General features: G+C 45.3%; 1 protein-coding gene and 1 long non-coding RNA gene across 8 annotated transcripts in view; one reads left to right on the forward strand and one right to left on the reverse strand.

Annotated features, from left to right (window-relative positions):
• CTNNA1 (catenin alpha 1) overlaps nucleotides 1-20599 on the reverse strand; it is a 311563-nt gene that overhangs the window by 200189 nt on the left and 90775 nt on the right. The gene's annotated exons all lie outside the window — the stretch shown is intronic.
• The window catches only part of LOC139046263 (uncharacterized), a 47862-nt gene that overhangs the window by 18693 nt on the left and 8570 nt on the right, over nucleotides 1-20599 (forward strand). For 2 of the 4 annotated variants that reach the window (XR_011506106.1, XR_011506103.1), the window contains exon 3: nucleotides 2293-3362. The exons of 1 other annotated variant lie outside the window; for it this stretch is intronic. This is a non-coding gene — a long non-coding RNA (uncharacterized lncRNA). Of the gene's footprint in view, nucleotides 1-2292; nucleotides 3363-20599 lie in introns of those variants that run through there. One more of the 4 variants, XR_011506105.1, reaches the window with a different exon arrangement.

Consider the following 20599-nt stretch of genomic DNA (forward strand, 5'->3'; position numbering starts at 1 on the left):
ATTAAGCTCCCTGAGGGCAGGGATGGTGACTTCTCCACCTCTGTGGAATCCATAGGCCCAAGACAAAGCCGAGTAAAAAGTGGACCCTCAGTTGTAACTGGGGCCCATGGCATTGTTGTTTCTCAGCCTAAAGAGGCCTCAGGCAACAAGAAGACACTCTGGATGATTCTGGCATCATCTCAAGCCGCTTCTTGGAGGGGCAGTTGATTCAACATGAACTATGAAGTCCAGGATCTTGGAAGCGCTATAGAAAAAATATAAAAGCCCAGCCTTTCCCTGAGTAGATTTGAATTATTTGTCACTACCAGTAGCAGCACCGCCCATCACAGAATTTCCAAGAGAGGTTGTAGATCAGCAGAAAGTATTATTTCAAATATTGTTCTGATATTAACTTTTTTTTGATTGGCAGCACTCGACATCAAATTTTCTGCATCCTGTAATTCTTGTTGGCCAAGTTCTATTTTAGCATATGAGTATAAATAAAATTATTCAATGAGATAATATCCAAAGGGCTCGAAGTGTGCTGACAGTTACCACCATCTCATTAAATGTGAATATCTTTATGATGCAACTTGGGTTTTTTCAAAAATAAGCAGTAGACAACCACAGTGTGGTATTTTTAGGTACGTAGGTGAGGCAGGCACCCACACATACTACCACAACTCTCTGAACAGTAAAGATCGCTCCTCACTTCCCCGGCCTGGAAGGGGATGGGCTGAGATGACCTGGCAGTGCTTCCTCTCTGTTACCTTCTTTGAGAGTCAGCAAAACCGCACCCCCCCCCCCCAACTCCCACCTCCAAATTTAATGCTTGGTGAAGCAGCTACCAGCAAGTAGCCTAGGGAGTTAAGGCCCATCTCTGTGAAACAGGAACATGCCCAGTCCTGGCAGCTGGACACCCTAAGACAAGCAATCACAAAGACCAGTATGGCCAGGGGTCTGCATGTCCTGATCATGGAAGAAATGTCACCTCCTTCCTCAGGGACAGTCCTGAGTGGGGGTTGTCACTGGGTGAGTGAACACCCACTGGTCTTCTGAGCCAATTTGGCAGTCAGGGTAAAAATAACACCAGCCGCATCATTTTCTAAAATTAAGGGCGATGCTATAGCAAATGTATGCAGATGTATACAGACACAGATGGGAACAAGTGTATTTAATTGTAAATGAGTCAGAACAGAGCAAATGAGATTTCCCTTATATTTGGGTTCCAAAAATTACAGGGAAAATGTGCTTGAAGCAGAAACAAACCGAAAAAAACACCAAAAAAATGGGGGTAGGTTATTGAGGCAGGAGCCACATGGGAAGGAACCTTTGGCCTCCAGAAGGCTGGAATGGTTTTGGTCTCCTCTGTGGGTTATGAAGATGTCCTGGCTCTCAAGAACTTGTTCCCAGAGGCCCGAAAGTGGCCAAAGTGCTCATGGAATGGACACAGGCACAGATGGCAGGACTCATGGTGTCTCAGCCTCATCTGGCCCATAGGTGGGGAAAGGATGGAAGGGCTATAATGGACTGTCCCCAAGGAGAGAGCCAAAGGCTAGCTTTTGTGACCTCAGAGAAACAAGCTGAGACAGAGTAAAAGAGAGAGGGAGAAAAAAACATCTCTGCCTAGCTCCCTGTGGCCAGAGAGACAAGAATGACAACAGAATGCTTCTTGTTTAGAAAACACCATTTCTCAACAGCTTTAAGGAAGGCACCTAGTAGAGTGCCAGGATCTTGGTAGATGTTCAGTAAATGTTAGAAGAAGGAAAGAAAAGAGAAAGGATGGAAGAAAGAAAGAATACGTCACCCTGCAAGTCCCTCCCACTCTGTGGACTGAAGCGGTGCTGTGGTGAAGAACCGCAGAAGCGAAAAGGCAGATTGCCCAAGTAAAAGGGACATGCTTCAAAAGACGCAAGTGTGTCCTCCCTCAGGGCTCAGGGGAATGTCGGGGACTAACAGGAAAATGAGACACACCGATCAGGCCTCTGACCCCTGTAAGCTCATCCCCTCCACAGGCAGCAGTCTGGAATTCATACCTATCCCCTCTGTCTGAACAATTGTAATTTGCTTCTCAGAGAACAGAAAAATGTTGGTTTCACCACAGTGGGTGAGCTATCCCTAGGGGCAGCAACCTGACACACAAGTCCAGAAGCTTTGTGCATCTGGGCAGCCTCAGAGCTCCGCACCTCATAGGCAACTAATAAATGCATGCAAGTAGATGAATATATGAATGAATGAACACAACAAAGACTCTTTCCCCACCTAAAAATGGTCTTACTCTGTCGTTTGAACCCTTTACCTCTCCTTCCCCAGGCTTGTTTCCTCTGTCTAGTGATGATTCTCTGCCTCCGACCTCGAGGAGCAGCAAACCCAGCCCATTTCCTGGGGTCCAGCTCGCCTGGCAGGAGGATTCTGGGAAGGCATGAAGCACAAAGTCTGCTCTTGGGAAAAGGGCAGGGGGAGCTGTCATCCTGGCCATCCTGCACGCTTTGCCCACACATTTGCAGTCCTTGCCTTATCTTCCCAGAAAGACTAGAGGCTAGGTTGGCCTTGCTGACATTTGACCCTGGCTTTCTCCCCCCACAACTCTCCCAGCCCCACTCTCATCCCTGCCTCACCCCCAGGATGTCAACCTTGAAGAAAGCCCATACTGTGTGCTTGGTGGTCTGCAGATCAGCTCCAAGTAGGAGTACTGATGCTTGGAGTGCCGCTCACCCAGGAGATCATACGCCTGAGCTTCACTCTGGGCACCCACCCTGCTAGATGCCAGTGGATACAGAAGCGAAAGAGGAAAATGAAGAAATGCCACACAGCACAGCTGTGAGCTGCCCAGCATCGTCACTGCAGCTCCAGTCTGCCACATGCCAGCCTGGTGGAAGGATTTACTTAAAATGAAGTCAAAGAGAGTTGAAAAACTAGCTACAAGCAGAGGCCTGTGTCTGCTTTTCACAGGCCTTATTTCAACACTGGCTTCCTACAAAATCTCAGTGCCCAAGCTCTGGCCACTTTCTGTAACATGCCTCCCCTCGCTCTGCCCTTGCCTTCCGTGTCTCACTCTGCATTATGCATTCCACTTTCTAGTCCCTCCATCTTCTTTCCTCCTGTTTTTCTTCTTCCTCCTCTTCTCCCTTCTTCCTCACCTATTCGATTTGCTCAGCACTTGACAGTTTATGAAGCTCTGATAGAATATCAGACATAATGAGTTCAGTAGCATATGTGACAGAGATGAAGAAAAGAGATGGAGACTCTGTTAGCATAATGACCACCAGAGCTACCCTATAAGAGGGAACAGCATCTTGTAGATGCTTCATCCTGACGCTGGGCTTTGGAAAAGCAGCCCTTGTCTTTCATCTCCAATGAGCAAGAACTAAAGACTGACACCTATGCTTGTGTTTTGTGAGATGTCTGTCTTGGTTTGGGTTCCCCCAAAGCAGACCTTGAAACAGGGGATCAAGTGCAAATAGTTTATTTGGGAGGTGATTCCAGGAAACACTAGTGGGGAGAGAGGAAGTGAGACAAAGGAGCTTCCAGAAGGAAGCCACTAAAGGGTGCATTATAAGGTGTTAAGTTACTATGGGGACAACTAGAGCTCAGATCTGCTGAGAACTCTAGAAGACAATGTGGAAGGTGCCTCAGGGTTGTCCCCACTGCGGGGTGAGGAAGCTGGGCTACACAGACACTTCTGTCATTGGTTGGGAGCTGCTTCCAGAGCTGAGCCGTTAACTCCCTGGCACTTCCCACCTTCCCCGTGCAGAGGTGAAGTGTGTTGCTGTGGCCAGAACAAAGCCCTCAGGCCGAGTCCCAGGTGTTTGCCGTGAGCAGTCTCTGGTGTGAAGAGGTGAGTGCTGAGAGGATTTCAGCAGGCCAACAGCAACATCTGCTATAAACCGCTGTAGCCTTCCAATCAGCACCCTTGAACCTGAGCCACGTTGAGTGGGTTTCTATCCCTTGAAACTCAACATCCCCTCACTAAGATATCCCACCTTTCCCTCATTACTCCTAGGAGCTATTCAAGGTAGTGCCAAGTTCCCTCACTCTCCTCCTTTCTCTTGTCCCTGGGGCCTTAAAATGTCCCTCTCCTCCACCTCAAAATGTCTTTGGATCATTCTTTTTTTCTTTGCTCTGGGCTTGGAATATTTTCTTTCCACCTGAGCTTTTGTACACACACACAAACACACACACGCTGCTTCCTCCAAGACTTTGTTCTGTTATCAGTTACCCTCCTTGAATGATGAGCAAGAGTTCTGAAGAGAGTGTTCCAGGCAATGGAAGCAGCAGGAGCCCACACTTAAACTGGGTCTAAGGGTGCCCTGCCCAATGGATCCCATCTCCCATAATACAAAATCCAGTTCTTGAGCCTTGAATTCAGTACTATAATCCAATTTACTTTTTTTTTTTTTATACCTAATCTACTTCTGTCTTTTCCTATACATCTCACTAATCAACAAACATTTATGAGGGCTTTACTATATACCAGGCATGGGTAAGGGACCAGGGAGGAGCAGTGAATAAGACAGACACAGTGACACAGTCCCTGTCTTCATGGAGTCTGCAGCCCATTAGGGGTGGAGAAGAGAGAGATGAGGTGGAGATCATAGGAAGGTTGCCCTTCTCTGAGCCAAAAAGCATTCAGGAGAGGAGCCCAGAACGACCTGCCCTCCTGGCCTCTGTGCCTCTCCCCATCTGTGTCCAGCCTCCAATAATTCCCACCTCCTGGTATTCACACCTGGGGTAGTTCCTTCCTACACTGGGCCAGTTGGTCTCTATGACCAAGAGAATACAGCAGAAGTAATGATATGTCACTTCTGAGATTAGGTTATAAAAGACACTGCAGCCTTTGTCTTGGGCTCTCTTTTTTTTTCTCTCTCTCTCTCAGATCATTTGGTCTGAGATTCAGTTGCCATATTATAAGCATCTCTGTGGAGAAACTGAGACTTCCAGCAAACAGCCACATGGATGACTCGTCTTAGAAGTAGATCCTCCAGCCCCAGTCAAACCTTCTGATGACTGCAGACCCAGTGATGCAATCTCCTGAGAGACTCTTAGGCAGAACCACCTCACTCAGCTGCTCCCCAATTTCTGACCCTCAGAAATTGTGTGACATAATAAATCTTTATTTTTTTAAGCCACTATATTTTGGGGTAATTTGTTACACAGCAATAGATAACTAACATACCACCTTTCACTCTATTACCTTTCCCTTGATATCCAGGGCCTTTCTGCTTATCCCTTATGGTTCTCATTGTCCACCTGCTCACCAGCATCTCTTGGTGGGCCCAACAGAAAACATTACGACATGATTCCAAAGGTGCTTTCAAAGCCTCAAAGTTAGCTAAAACCCTACACACTTACACACTTTCCTTTCCCTTAGCAGTTTTTTCCCTTAATTTATGTTCCCTTATACAATTCAAGGTAAAAAAGAAGCCACAAGTTCCTAATTCATTTATACTCTCCTCTTCCACATGGCCTTGTGAGAGTGATTTCGTGTGAGAAAGGTCTCTCTCTGAACCCCTTAAAGCTTCTACTCTTCTACTGTGAACAAAAGAAGTGAGCTAGCCAAGAATAAGTGGAATTTGGACCTCAAAAGGTTGGAGCTGGATCTTAAATCTGGAATTCGTGCTCTCTGAGTGGGTTCCAAACTGGAAGCTTCCTTGCCCTCCTCTGATTCAGTCTCTCTTCCTCATTGGACTGTTCTGTCCACCAGAGATATGGAAACACTTCCCACGGTGGCTTCCTTGGAGAGCATGAAGGAAGGAGTCACTCAAGTACAGAATTATCTTAAAGCTACAGTGCAGGGATTGGACAGGCTTAGAATGACTCATGGGGCTGGCTTCTCTATCAGCAGAGGATTCAAGCTCTGGACTTGGTTTTCCCCTTTTTGTTCTAATTTTCAATCCTGAGAAGGAGCTCTGAAAATTCCCAAGGAACATTAAACCATCTACCTGCCCCAGGTCACCACCCTAAGATTTGGCATTGAGGAACCATTTCTCCAGGCTTTGTGATAGCCCAGTGTGGGACACAAGACAGAAAAGACAGAAGCAGTTTTAGTTATTTTGGTAACATTAGTTGTGTCCCTCTCCTTTGGAATGAGTGCAAATTCTTCTGAAAGGCATAAAGGAGATAGGGGGATACAGAATACTATTTATTGAGTCCCTACTATGTACAAGATTGTTACTTCATTCCTCACAGGAACCCAGTGAGGGAGGATTTGGTGGCAGTTTTAGAACACATGGCTTCAAATTCTTTGATCGTCCTCTCACTGAGAGGCAGAGTTTATTCTGTATCCTCTACCCTTGAATCTGGGGAGGCTGGTGACTTCTTTGACTGTACAGTGTGGTGAAAATGATGCTATGTGACTCCCAAGGCCAGGTCATAAAATGCCACGAAGTTCCTGCCTTGTTGGCTGGGACACTCATTCTTGGTACCTGGAGTCATCATGTAGGATGTCCCAGAGCCCAGAGGCCACCACTCTGTGAAGAAGCCCAAACCATATGGAGAAGCCATACATAGATGCTCTGGTCAACAGTCCCAATTTAGCCCAGTTTCAAATCATCCCAGCTGAAGCCCCAAACATCATGAAGCAGAAACGACCCGTCCCCATTGTGCCTTGGTCCAAATTGCTGACCCAGAGAATCTGTGAGCATGACAAATTGGTTGTTTTTATGCCATTAGGTTTAGGATTATTTGTTACACAGCAATAAACAACTATAACAGTATTATTTTTCCTTTTGCACTGATGTGGAAACTGAGACTTGGAGAAATTAAATTTTAAGGCCAGTAAGTGACAAAAAGATGATTTGAACTTGGGTCTCTAACTATAAAAGTCAGGTCTCTGACTTTTTCCAAGAGGGGCCCAATCTGGGGCTGGCCTGGTGGCTCAGTGGTTAAGTTCACACATTCTGCTTCAGAGGCCCAGGGTTCACCAGTTCGGATCCCGGGTGCAGACATGGCACCACTTGGCAAGCCATGCTGTGGTAGGCGTCCCATATATAAAGTAGAGGAAGATGGGCACAGATGTTAGCTCAGAGCCAGCCTTCCTCAGCAAAAAAAAAAAAAAAAAAAAAAAGAGGGACCCAATCAGGGATGGGATATCAGGACTACTTGGGCTGTAGGATTGGGGAGAATCATATAGTTGTACTTTTTCTCAATTGAATCACATCCCAAATCCTGTACTCACCTTCTCATTTCAGGGAAGACGTGCTCACATTCTTCAACTCCTGGGGACATTTGGCAAGGATTAATCCAGCTTCTCTAACTGGTTATTGTTTGATGCTGAGTGTAGGAAGCTGGAGCAGGTCTGGAGGCCTCATCTCCAGTAGGTCAGACCTGTATGCTAGTGCCAGATTGACCCATTTTTCAGCAGCTCCTGACCTCCAGGAAATGCTCTGAGCTAGCACCTCTCATCAAAAACCTTTTGAGAATTGGCCTAAAAAAAATATGGGTCCATGGGGCCGCCCCGTGGCCAAGTGGTTAAGTTCGCATGCTCTGCTCCGGTGGTCCAGGGTTTTGGCGGTTCAGATCCTGGGCGCAGACATGGCATGGCTCATCAGGCCATGGTGAGGCGGTGTCCCACATAGCACAACCAGAGGCACGCATAACCAGAATACACAACTATGTACTGGGGGGCTTTGGAAGAAGAAGAAGAAAAGAAGAAGAAAAGAAGATTGGCAACAGTTGTTAGCTCAGGTGCCAATCTTTAAAAAAAACTGGGTCCACCTGTGAGGTGGAGGTAAGGCAGGTTTGGCCATTTGTCTCCCGTGGAGAGGGGACACGGAGTCTGGTCTCTCCTTTCTCTTCCCTGTTTACAATGGTGCTGAGGGTTTCATTTCATTAGTTTTATAAAGTCTCTGGAGGGTGTCGGGTGTCAGGTGCTATAATAAGTGTGAAATTTAACTACTTTTTCATCAAGGCAAAAAATTCAGCCTCAGAGATTCAAGTGCTTGGAATCTGCTTGTAAAATGCAGGAACCCTATTGTCAACCTTAAATAAATTGCAATTGAAGCATGATCAGACACCGAACTATCACCACGAGTCCTCTCAGGAGCTCTCACTCTCCAGCAAAGGACAGGCAATAATAACTAGGTCCAGGAAGGGGGCCAGATGGAAGCCACAGTCTCACCACTTCTCATGGCTGGGGGCTTACAATGGCCCAGTTCTTTTCTAGAATGTACCATTCTCCCTATAGAGGCTCACCATCCCACTCTGCAGACTTTCTTCAGCACCCGCCCCACCTCCCTGCACAATAATTTCTGGTGAGTACTGTAGGTCAAGTTTTCCAAAGGTACAGCTCTGGCCAGTAACCTTTAAAGAGCAAAATGCCAATGGTGCTGCGTCACAGGGAGCACACCTTCTATTTACAGCTGCTTTTTCAGATCACAAGGTACTAGGCAAAGAGAGAATTTTGCTTTAATAAGAAGCAGACACTTAGAATTAACGCAGGGGAGAAAAAGCCATGAAGGGATGTGTGCAAGCCGTGGACACTCCAGGTCAAGCAGAGGAGACGTTGGGCAGCACACTGCAAGAGGGTTATGGGGCCAAAGCCACTAGGAGCAGATTTGGCCAATTCCACAGGGAAGGGAAATTAGCATTTACTGACCTATTATTGTGTCAGGTGCCATGCAAGATATTCCTCGTTTTAAACCTGTCAGATCTCACTTTATGAATGAGTAAACTGAGGCTCAGAAAAAAGTAATTAATTAACTGAAGCTAATTGCACCAAATCACATGGCAATATGGGAGGAATCTGGAATTCAAACCCAGATTTGTTTACTCTGCATTCTTTATTTTACCTACTGCTGGAGAGAAGTATTTGTTATCCTCACCTTGGTACAGATATCCCAGTGTGTGACCCCCGACCCTCTTCAAAATGAAAAAGGAAAAGATTAAAAGTTATCTCTACCGTGTTTATAGAATGACCTGAATGAAAGAATCTTTTATACCAGAAGGTCCCAGAAGAAACTCTGAATGTTGACTGTTGGACTCAGAATCTGGAATGTAGGCTATAGAAGCACCCACCTTTCCTAACATCTCCCTCAGGGCCAAGCCTAAACATCAGCTTGTCCACAATGCTTCTCAAGTACTACACTTCTTTCTCTTTAAATTCTCTTCAAGATGACTCCAAATACTCATCTCTCCAGGCTGGCAGAACACTGATGGCCAGCCATTTCGCCCATCCTCATGAAGTTCAGTGTCGCAGGCCGGGTCAGGGAGGTTCTTCCACATGTCAGCCACACAGGCCACCACTGACACATCCATCATCCCAGCCCACCAGTCTTTTTTTTTTTTTTTTTTTGAGGAAGATCAGCCCTGAGCTAAAATCTGCCAATCCTCTTCTTTTTGGTGAGGAAGACTAGCCCTGAGCTAACATTCGTGCCCATCTTCCTCTACTTTATATGTGGGATGCCTACCACAGCATGGCTTGATGAGCAGTGCCGTGTCCACACCCAGGATCCGAACTGGCAGACCCCAGGCTGCCAAAGCGGAACCTGCGCACTCAATGGCTGCACCACTGGGCCAGCCTTCCCCAGCCCCCACCGGTCCTTTTATCAGGAAGTTCTGCTGCTTTGGGGCCAGACTTGCAGCAGGAGCTTCTTGGGGGTCCAGCCTCTCTAGAATACTCCCTTGGAGGTACTGCCAAGCAGTGGGGCTCAGATCTGCACAGCTTGGAAGACTCTTGGCTTAAGATTTCTTCCCAATCTGCCTGCTCTCCAGGGTACCCTCCTCTTTCCCACTCAGTCTAGGACCCTAGTACAGTCCCATCAATGTTTGAGGGAAAAAACAAAACAAGACAAAAAGGAAACTTTCTGTTCATTCCCCATTATTCCCCATGGCAGGCAATGAAACTGTTCATTCAACTGCAAGCCAAAAACTTAAGAATTATTTCCAATTCCTTTCTTTCTCTTACACTTTATAATATTCAATCCATCAGCCTATTGCCTCTACCTTCAAAATATATCCAGAATCTAGCTACTTCTCACTACCTTCCCTGCTACTGCCTCAGTCCAAGCGCCCATCACCGCTTGTTTGGACTATTGCACTCCCAACTCCTCTTCCTTCTTCAATTCTCATTCCCTTTTAGTCTATTTTATACACAACACTTAGAACTGCACTAATACAGTAGCCACTAGCCATATGTGGCTATTTAAATGTAATTTTAAATTAATTAAAATTAAATAATTAAAATTTCATTCCCTTAGTCATACTTTCCACATTTCAAATGCTCAGTAGCCACATGTGGCCAATGGCTACTATATTGGACAGAGCAGACGTGAAACATTTTCGTTATTGAAGAAAGTTCTATCGGACAGCTCTGATCTAGAGTGAGCCTTTTAACACTTCAGTCAGATCATGTCTGTCACCTGCTCAAAATGCTCCAATGACTTCCCATTATACTTACAAAAAAAAACCCACCAAATCCACAGACCTGACCATGATCACTTCATTTAGAGCTCTGCTCAAATGTCTCCTCTCCCATGACTACCCCATCTGAAAAAAGAGTCATGTCCTTTCCCTCCACCCTCAGTCACTCTCTAGCCACTTATTCTGCTCTGTATTTCTCTACAGCACTTCTCACTGCCTGATATTCTATTACAGATTCATTTGTTTATGTCTGCCTCTCCCACTAGGCCCATGCTCCACGAAGACAAAGGCTCTGTGATTTTGTTTAGTGCTCTATTCCCTTGTGCCTAGAACCCTGCCTGGTGCATAGGAGAGACTCATGAATGTCAATTAATTGATTGAATGACTGTGTGTTTTCAGTTCTGCAAATGTCCCCAAGGAAAGAATTACAAAGGACTTGGCCACCTTCTTGGAATGGGGAAGAGGAAGAAAAAGGAGAGAGAACAAATGAATTAGTATCTTAATAAATTATCCTGTTACAAACCTATATTATAGAATTTGGTGTGTGTGTGTATATATATATATATATATATACAAAGATAGTGTCTTACACTTCTATAAGACTTGTTTTGTAAAAGTGAATTTGGTCCACAGTGATTGATATTTTAGGGAACAATATAAGTAAAAATGCAAATTTCACATTTGCTTGTGTACCACTTCTTCTACAAGAAACACTAGGTGAGTGCAGAAAAATGCCCCCACGTGAACCAAGCCATATAGAAATACACAAAACACACACAAACACTACACATAACACATGTGGAGAACTGAGCTACTTCAGAAGAACCACGCCATCTGCAATGGGTATTAAAACTTCCCATAAAATGTCAGATAACCCTCCTTCTGCCACTTCACAATAACTCACAAGCCCCAACTCTTCTGACATCCACTTCTACAAGCAAACTTCAGGTCTTTTTCAAATCAAAGTGTCATATTTACTATAGTATTTATGCTTCTCTTAACGATTTAACATCTGTAAAGCTGTGCTACCATTTTTATTAGTTTTTTATCTTGTTTTAATGCGTCACTGGTAAGGTTTTCACTGTTGTGCCCCCAACTCCATTTTTTCCCATAAGCCCTGAGGGATTTTGCAAGGCTCCAGGATTTTTCGGAGCATACCTGTCACCTTAGAACTGACTGTACTTGGGTACGTCCACCCTCTCCCCCGTCCCCCAACCAGAGGAAAAGCACTTAAAGGGCAGGAAGTATTTTTTATTCCTCTTTTGATCCCCAAAGCACATGTCACAGGTGTTCATGAGACGTGTGTTGCTCAGTTTATTCCACCCTAGCCTCCTTTCAGGATATCCCCCACTAGCATTCTATCAAACTGGGTTTGGAAGAGGGGTGGCCAGAAGGAACTCCAAAGACGCTGTTCAGGGACGGTTTTTGTTGGCAGCGTTGCCCTCCCAGATCTTCCAGGGGCACCACTGCAGGGAACCATTAACTTTCATCTGAGTAGATGGGAGCCAGCTCCCCCGCTACCCCCCAACTCCCTTGACAGTGGAGAGTCCCTAGGTGGTGGAGGGAGGGCAGGCACAGGGCCTTGGATGTTGTGCCTGTAGGCGCCCCAGCACCAGCCCTGCAGCACCGGCCCTGCAGCACCCAACAGATGCAGCAGCTTGTGCAATAAGGAGGCCTCGTGTAAGATATATTAACATCACAAAAGTTAATGGACCAGAAAGGGAAAAAATTAACATAAATTACCTTCAGCTGAAATCTTGCCTTCCTTGGCAGCTAGAGAAAAAGTTCAATGCAGTGCCAGAGGAAAATCAGGCCTTGGGAAGCAGTAGCCTTAATGGGCTAAAATATCACCTCCGACCCTCCCTGGAAAACAATAACTCCCTGATCATCTGGGCCTCCGTAACAAATTATGCGTATACAGGGCAAGTAGCACAAAGAAGCTGGTTTTACTTATGCTGCTCTTTGGCTAGTGCTTTGTGCAGTGTGGGCTTTATGTAGCTTTTGCTAGAAGTGCAATGCTTTCCTTGGGGAGATGGTAACTTCTCCCTATCTGGGAAAGCTTGAGGGTGTCCCTGGCCCCCACCGGGCCTCCTCAATTCCTCGTAGCGACAGAACTGTCTTTATTAGGAACCTACCTCCAAGGTCTGCCACTTTTAAAAGATAAATCTGGGGCTGGCCTGGTGGTGCAGCCGTTAAGTGCGCACGTTCCACTTCGGCAGCCTGGGGTTCGCCGGTTCGGATCCCGGGTGCGGACATAGCACTGCTTGGCAAGCCATGCTGTGGCAGGTGTCCCACATATAAAGTAGAGGAAGACGGGCATGGATGGTAGCTCAGGGACAGTCTTCCTCGGCAAAAACAAGAGGATTGGCAGCAGATGTTAGCTCAGGGCTAATCTTCCTCAAAAAAAAAAAAAAAAAGATAAATCTCCCTGCCACTCCCCCTGTCTCCTGCCCCCCTCAAGCAGTGAAGTTCAGCAAGAGAGCAGAATTTCTCCATAGGAAATCTTGAGTTTCCAGGGTGAGGGTCTGGGGGAAAGAGAGGACATGTGAGGTGTTGATAAAAAATGGGTGTACATAGCAAGGCAGCAAGCTGGCATTAGAGAAGAAAAGTTGGACAGTGGCTGAGAGATGCCTAGTGGCAGCAATGACCAGGAGACTTTAAATAACAACGATGCCTAAGACACAATTTTAAGTTCTTGGCTGTGTCATATGTGGCCCCTACTGTTTCCCTCAAGCTTTTAGTGAAAGTCTGCCACACATAGCCTTGAATCAGGGATGCTTTGGCGAGTGAAGAGATGCTGGCACCATGAGAGGAGAAGGGGATGAAGCACACAGTAGGTCAATAACTCAGCAGAAACAAGTAATAAGAGCAAATATTTTTATAGCACTTACAGAGTGGCAGGTACAGTTCTAAGTGCTTTATATTTGTATATCTCTGGTAACTCATTTAATGCTCATACCAACCCTACAAAGGAGGAGCTTTGACTGTCCTCATTTTATATACAAGGAAACTGAGGCACAGAGAAGTTAAATAACTTATCCAAGGTCACACCACTAGTAAGTGACAAAGCTGGGACGTAAACCCAGTCTCCAAAGCCATTCTCTTAAACTCTACACACTACTGCCCCTCAAGAATTCTCAAAAACATAGAATTCAAGACATGAGATCTACTATTGTACTTCGGGGCGAGGGGCAGCATGAGGTGAGTCCTTCTAGCTGAACATGGAAAGAAGGATGATCCCAGGAGGCTGGGAGACTTGGATAAACCCAAGAGTCTGATGGTTGGGCTAGATTTAAATTAGGAATGGAGGGCCAGGTGATGCCCAAAGTTCTTTCCTGAATTAAAGGTCTGTGATACCAAGAAAGGGGTCCTGCCCTGGAGGAGGTTGTGGTGTCAATGTAAAGGGGACACATATATGGAACAAGTAAAATAGCTCTCTATGGAAAAGAGAGCCTACAAAGCAACAAAGCAGTAAAGGATCCAGTGTGAGGTCTATGGGTTACAATGGTGTATGTTGGATGAAATGCTTTAGTGAAAGAAAAAACCAGGGAGACTTCATGGAGGAGCTGGCCTCCTGCAGAACAGTGGGCTGGGATCACAAAGCTCTGGGGTCGCATTTCAAGCATCCCCCTTCAGGGGCCCCCTTCAGGCCCCTTCCTCACTCTCTTTCCTTCCATTTTCCAGACTTCCTCTTATCAAATCAGCAAAACCCAAGGGAGTGCCTTGTGGAGGGCTGGGAAAAGGATTGTCAAAGCCTGGGTTGGTCAGCAGGAAAATGACCCACAAAGACTCTAGTTCTCGAAAATGGTCTGCATGCTAAATCTGAAGGGAAATTTGGACTTCCCTTCCCAAATCATCTTTGCTTAACTGCTGTTTTTTAATCGAGATATAATTCACATAACATAATACTCAATATTTTAAAATGTACAATTCAGCGGTTTTTAATATATTCACAGAGTTGTGCAACCATCACCGTTTTCTAACACTAGAACACTTGCATCACCCCAGAAAGAAACCCTGTATCCATAAGCAGTCACTCCTCATTTCCCACTCACCCCAGGCCTGGCTACCACTAATCTACTTCCTGTCCTTATGGATTTGCCTATTCTGGATATTTCATATCAAGGGAATCATATAATGTGTGGTCTTTTGTGACTGACTTCTTTCACTTAGCATATTTTCAAGGTTCATCTATACTTGCTATATACTATATACTGATAGCATATATCAGTACTTCATTCCTACTGGTTCCTGGCTCCAGCCGCTTCTGCTTCAGGTAAACTGATCTGTAGTCTCTGTATTCACCTGTCTCTCCAGTTTTCAGGGTGGGAGTTAGTCCTGTGGCCTCTAAGAAAAAGTTGATGGATCTAAGAAAAGTTGTTGATTTTCAGTTTGTTCAGCTGTTTTATTGTTGTGAGATAGCTGGGATTTTGATAGGAATTGAGTTGAATTTGTAGATTAAGTTGGAGAATATTGCCATCTTAAGGATATTGAGTCTTCCATGAACATGGGATGTCTTTCCATTTATTTAGGTTTTCTTTAATTTCTTTCAACAATATTTTGTATTTTTCAGTGTACCTTTGCTTAACTTTTGTCCTCCTCTGGCTCAGCTGCTGCAGAGCTGAAGGGTTAAGATGTGAGAAGGAGTAGAGAGGTCTGTCACTATTTCTCAGCCAGGGGTGAGACCAGAACTCCCCTGGAATGACCCATACTGGGTGCTGGGCCGTTACTAAAGGGTCTTCATGCTGAAGTGCTGGGCACAGCTGTTGGTCAGCATGTACCCGGCACTTTTCCACTCTGAGCCACTCACTGATTCTCAGTTCTTGAATGCTGAGATGGGAAATCTCTCAGCCTCATTGTTCCAGGAAAACATCTTCTTCTTGGGCCAGCCTTGGAGCAGCAGGCCCAGTGACTCTGAAGTCTGGTCCCCAGCTCCTATCTGCCCTTGGAATTTCTCCTGCCAGGAAAGACAAGGCGCCTTCTCCAGGAATGTCATTGGCAGAGAGGACAAGAACCATGCAAATTATATTTCCAAGCCTTTTCTTAATCATATCAAAGTCCTTTGCAAGGAGCCTTCTTGCCTAACCCTAGTTTGATAATTACAAATTATTTCTAGCAGAAATGCTGACTGTGGGAAAGCAGGTTAGAGCAAATTTGATTCATATTAAAGCCATGGTCAGATCATCATGAACCCTCAACGTATTTATTTTTCCATCAGCTCTTCCCTGGTGCCTCCACCTCCTTTTTTGGCCTGGCTGAGCTGGAGACTCGCCTAATACAAATAACAGCATTAAAATAAAATCATGCAAAAGCTCAGGGGAATACGCCTGAGTAATGGAGAAGATAATAAGGTTGGACAACACCCCAGCCCTCTCTTCTTACTCCCTCAAGGCAGGTGAAAGTTCACAACTGATTTGGGATCCCTTCTAACAGTAAACAGGAGGAAAACAGCTTAAGTGGTTTAAGAAAAAAATTGTAATAATGTATCAGATCCCTATCAGTCCACTGATACTCAGTCCCTGCATCTCTGAAGTAATTTCCACTTTCTGAGTTATGCTGGGGGGAGCTGTGGGTGTTGAACAGAACAAAGAGATAAAGCCATGAGAAATAGACTCACACAGAGGTGGCTTTATTCATTCATTCATTCATCAAACATCTGAGAGCTAATCGTCTCAGGCACTGTGCTGGCTGCAGGAGATGCAGAGACGAAGGAGGTGGGGAAAATTCCTGTCCCTTAGTTGCTCTTAGTATAAGGGAGGAGGCAGATGTGTAGCCAGATAAGCCACACTACCAGCAAATTTGTAGCTTCCGAGAATCTGCAATTTAAGACTCTCCCCCTCAGTTTGGGTTGGGGTGGGGAAGGTGGGGAGTGGTCATCCCACCTCTGCCTCTAGGGGCTGGAAATTAGAGCTGCTAATTCACCATTTAAAAAAGAAAGAAAGAAAGAAAGAAAGAAAGAAACAACTGAAAGAGAAAGAAAGAAGGGAGGGAAGCAGGGAGGTGGGAGAAGATTTGTCCTGTCCTAGAGGAGGGTTTTTCCATTGATCTAGTAGCTTTGGGATGGACAGCTTTGTTGGTCTCAGAGAACCGATTCTCTCTGGCCTGAGGCGTGAGGGAGATGATCAAAGAATTATGAAGATGGAGCCGGCCCTGTGTGGCCGAGTGGCTAAGTTCGCGCTCTCTGCTTCGGTGGCCCAGGGTTTCACCAATCGGATCCTGGACGCCCACATGGCACCGCTCATCAAGCCACGCTGAAGCGGCATCCTACATGCAACAACTAGAAGGACCCACAGCTAAAAATACACACTATGTACTGGGGCTACTTTGGGGAGAAAAAGGAAAAAAAAATTATGAAGAAAAGCCAAGAAGTAGTTCTGAACCTAAAAGGTAACATTTGGTGGAAGCAGCTGCCCGAAACATGGAGCTCCTCCCTGCCTGCCTTCCCAAGAGATGGTGAGAACAGAGAAGAGGATGGCTGAGGAGGGTCTTGAGGGATGTGGAGGAGAAGCGTCAGGGCCACAGCTTTCATGCCAGCAGCAGCAGCAACAGCAGCATTCCGCTGTCAGGCAAATTGCTCGGGGGCAGCTGAGGGCTGCTTTACCTTATGACCACAAGAACTCTGTGGCTTTTAATTTTGGGGCACAGTGGTCATGTTTTTGGCTCCCCTGGGGGTTGGGTGTTTGGTGAGAGTCATCCCTCAAATGTTCTCTCAGCGTGAAATGGATTGCTGCATTTCCAGGGCTTAATTGTCCGCACCAGCTAAAAGCACTGCCAGTAATGAAAATACATCCACTCTTTGTATCAAGAAAAAAGGATAATAACTCAGCCGGCTTTGGCTTACATTTTATTGAACATCAGCCCAGCCTGTTTCTAAGAACATCTCTAATGTGAAGCACAGAAGGCTGCTCGGGGGCTGGGGGATGCTGAGGAAAAGTCTTGGGGAAGGAAGGGCAAAAGGGTGCTCAAGGCAGCCCTCCTTACCCCCTCAGAGCACGCAGATTTCCAAAACGATAGCTGTCCCTATCCAAGGAGCTGGAGAATGTGACTACTCAAAATTTAAACCCCTTTGTTTCTCACGGAAGACGAATGACAGCAGTAGCAATAATAATAACTTAGCACTGTATAGTTTTCAAAGGACATGCAGATACTCTCTCATTTGATCCTTACAACCTCCCTGAAGGGCTATCAGGACAAATGTTACTGTGTCATTTCTATGGATAATGAAACCAAGACTTAAGGAAGGAAAGTGACTTCCCAGTGTCATAATCTAGTTTTAGAGTCAGTGTCTGACACCTGAGCTGGGCAGTCTTTCTGTAACTCCACACCCAGAGGTAGGATGACTCCTTGTGGGGGATCGATGTGGGGAGACAGCGCTGGAGAGAGTAACTGGTGCAAAATGGGGTAAAGACTATAGGGACTTATGCAGTTCCGAAAGGTTACATTTGAAGAACTTAAAACAAGCTCTTCATTCCCTCAATTCCATCTCCATAAGCTCCTCTTAGATCAGTGCTTCAGCCATGCTGGCCTCCTGTGGCTGATATTCTTGAGTACCAACTTATAGCCAGCCGTTCTCCACTTCTTCCTTGCTCACAGAAGCCTGGTTTTTGTCAGAAATTGAGAGCACTGGTTCTTCAGTGAAGTTTAGTAGAAGCTAGGCCCCTCCCCTGCCCAACTCTAAACCAATCTAAGTCATTTGTTCCCCTTGCTAATGACCAGTTTAGGAATGGGCACGTGGCGAAATTTTGCTATGTTATGAGATGTGAATGGAAATCTGTGCAGGTCAAGGGAAGAGTTTCCTTGTTCTGAAAAGAGAAGGGTTTAATCTCTTCCTCTCTGCCTCTAGACACTGAGGATGCAGAAATTGTATGATGTTGGAGCTTTGGCAGCCATCTTGGCATATGGAAGGAAGCCAACTCAAGACGATGGCTGAGCAGAAAGAAGGAAATAGTCTGGGCCTAGATCATGTTGATTTGCTAAACTAACCAGCCTTAGAACCCTACCTTCTCTGCCCCTAGGCGTCTTTATGTGAGGTAATAAAATTCCTTCTTTTTGCTCTATTTTGAATTGGGGCAACTTCTCTTTCTTTCTACTGAAAGCATTCTAAATGATACACCTCCTTTCTGTTCCTCAAACCCTCCAAGCTCGCTCTCATTTCAGGGCTATGCCTGCTGTCTGGGACACTTTTCCACCAGATGTACACATGATTGTCTCCTTCTTATCATTCAGGCCTCAGCTCAAATGTCACTATTCCAGAGAGACTTTCTATGAACTACCTAATTTAAACCAGTTTTCCAGTCACTGTGTTTTCATTTTAGCACTTATTAGTATCAGAAATCATGTTTTTATTTATGTGTTTACTTGTTTATTGTCTATTTTCCTCAGAGCATAAGCTCCATGTGAATAAAAACTGTGCCTAGCTTGCTCACTCCTGTATTCTTTTTTTTTTTTTTGAGGAAGATTGGCCCTAAGCTAACATTTGTTGCCAATCTCCCTCTGTTTGCTTGAGGAAGATTGTCCCTGAGCTAACATCTGTGGCAATCTTCCTCTATTTTATAGGTGGGACCCTGCCACAGTGTGGCTTGATGAGCAGTGTGTAGGTCTATGCCTGGGATCCGAACCCATAAACACCAGGCCGCCAAAGCAGAAGCACATGAACTTAACCACCACGCCACCAGGCCAGCCCCTCACTCCTGTATTCTTAGCACCTAGCACAGAGCCTAGCACATAGTACGTGCTCAAAAGACATCTCATGAGCAAATAAATGAATCCCAGAGACAATCTCACCCTGCTGCTCCCCACTCTCCCTCTCCCCCATGGCTGTTTAGGTAACGTGTCTGGATCTTTGGCCTTTCATCAATTCCTTTTACAAAAATCTAAATCTCAGGACCAGTGAGAAATAAAGAAGGCAGTAGAGAAGAAAAACATCATAAAAGCAAAATTATTTTAGGCTTAAATGTAAAAGGAGAGCAAGCTGATTGCATAACATATGTAGATCTATGCAAATTACCAAGCAAGTTAAATAGAGGAGAAGTTTGAAATGGTGGGAAGTCCAGAGTTCCATGTTGGGTGTGTTTTCCTTCTCACCAGGAAGTGATATTAGCTTCTTAGGCTCAGAGAGTGGGGATTCTGACATACAGGGAGAGAAAAATCAATTGAGAGTTACATAAGTAAAAAAGAATTTAATTTAGTCGTTGAGTTTTTCTAAGAGAGAGACATCAAAAACATTCTACTTATCCACTTTAAATAGTAGACATAGGAAGCAGAAAACTCTATTCAGTTTTACATGATGGTCAACTAAGATTACAGAGGAAGAAGGAGAAAGGAAACAGAGGAAAGAAGAAAAAGGGAGAGATGCAGAAACAACCCTCAAGCTACCCAAATCCTATGTAATGATAACTTTTTTTTTTTTTGAGGAAGATTAGCCCTGAGCTAACTACTGCCAGTCCTGCTCTTTTTTGCTGAGGAAGCCTCGCCCTGAGCTAACGTTGTGCCCATCTTCCTCTACTTTATACGTGGGACGCCTACCACAGCATGATGTGCCAAGTGGTGCCATGTCCGCACCAGGGATCCGAACCTGCGAACCCCTGGCCGCCAAGAAGTGGAACGCGCAAACTTAACCACTGTGCCACCGGGCCAGCCCCATGATAGCTCTTTATGTTCAAAGAAAATAAACAAAAGCAAAAAAAAAATCCCCACAGAACAGCTCTCTGAGTTAAAAAAAAAAAACGATATACATGTTCAGAGTTTGTTATTAAAACTGTTCAAATTCCTACCTAAAACATGGGAGAAAGGATACTCATTTATTTGTTCAACAATTATTTTGGGGATAACCATGTCCTGGGCCTTGAAGTAGCTATTGGGGAACATGTGAGAACAGCATGTGAGCACAGTAACTGTCCTCATGGGGCCTGCATTCTCTCAGGTTCTGTATTCTAATTTTCAATGGGGAAAACACCCTTTACCTGCCTTCTCTAGAAAGAAAAGATTATCCATCTCATTTTACAGAGGAAAAGGTCCACTTTTTGGAGCACCACATTGTGGGTGGTCTATGTGCTGCTCTTAAGGACTTGAGGGCCCTGTCACGATTTCCCATGGCTAAGCAGCCATGGAATTGCCTTTTGGCAAAGATCTCAAGAGGGTGCTAACTTTACATACTGAATTTTATAGGATGTTACTGATTTCAAACATTTTGAGCCAATGTCTCCTTCAGCTCCTCGGCTATGGCTCTGGCCACCACTGTACCCCACTTCAGTTACCACAA

The sequence above is a fragment of the Equus asinus genome, chromosome 9 (genome assembly GCF_041296235.1).
Source record: "Equus asinus isolate D_3611 breed Donkey chromosome 9, EquAss-T2T_v2, whole genome shotgun sequence".
Taxonomy (NCBI): Eukaryota; Metazoa; Chordata; class Mammalia; order Perissodactyla; family Equidae; genus Equus; species Equus asinus.